Source organism: Pipistrellus hanaki (assembly GCF_964339955.1).
Source record: "Pipistrellus hanaki genome assembly, chromosome: X".
Taxonomy (NCBI): domain Eukaryota; kingdom Metazoa; phylum Chordata; class Mammalia; order Chiroptera; family Vespertilionidae; genus Pipistrellus; species Pipistrellus hanaki.
The window spans coordinates 6,284,483-6,285,367 of NC_140524.1; the positions used below are offsets into that span (position 1 = coordinate 6,284,483).

General features: G+C 40.6%; 1 protein-coding gene across 4 annotated transcripts in view; it reads right to left on the bottom strand.

The window, feature by feature from the left end:
* Positions 1 to 294: 294 nt before the first annotated feature.
* The window catches only part of SHROOM4 (shroom family member 4), a 192,312-nt gene continuing 191,721 nt past the window's right edge, over positions 295 to 885 (bottom strand). For all 4 annotated transcript variants that reach the window (XM_084870953.1, XM_084870956.1, XM_084870955.1 and 1 more), the window contains one exon: positions 295 to 885. This exon is cut by the window's right edge and continues 3,007 nt beyond it. The gene's annotated coding sequence lies outside the window, so the exon portion shown is untranslated.

Sequence of the window (885 nt, forward strand, 5' to 3'; positions counted from 1 at the left end):
TCACTTCTGATCAGAACAGACTTCAAAACTGGACTCTTTATACTGCTGAGATTTACATTTGTGGTTAAAACTATTGTTGACTCTTCCTGAATTCTAAATTATTTTACTGGGGATAATGAATGATATAGTACCAATGCAATCCCTGAGTGGCCAGGTTAAGGATTTAAGAATGTGGGTAAGGCTCTGGTCAAATGGTTACCTGTGAAGAACTATGGATGGAAGAACAAATTCCTTTCCAATAGTTTTCAGTAGGATATTAGATTTCCATCGTCTCAGTCAAAACACATGAGATAATTATTTTTGTCCTTAGCACCTTTTATTGAAGTATAACCCTTGATAACAATCTGACAGGCATATCAATGTCAGCCAAGAAGGGAGTGGTGGAGGACACAAATGCAGAAACAATTAAGACTCAGAAAAATAATAGCTTCACATGGGATAGATGACCCCCAACAATTGTACAACAAACACTGATTCTTTATCTATAGAAATTGCCCCCTGACCCACCCCCCTCTAAAGATCTACTAATCTTCAAAGAATATAATATGCTGTTACAGAAATATCATTGGCATAGATAACTCCTTTGGCAAACACAGAGGGAGTCACCAAGCTGCAGAAAGGAGGAAGTGGCCAGAGATGTGCCCAGCTTCCTCCATCTGAAACTTGCTACGGGCAGAGCAGCACCTTTAGGGAGGCTGGCGTTGTGGCTCTAGTGCCCCTGGACAATTTTTTGGCACATGAGGTTAAATGGAAAATAGAACCTGAACCTGGTCTTCAAAGAGGCTTTTCATCTTTTCACCTTCTGTGTACCTCTGCTTCCAGTTTTTCCCTTGCAAGGACTTTCTTTTCAGTGTCTCTGTCTCTTTCTGTTGGATTCCCATTGAG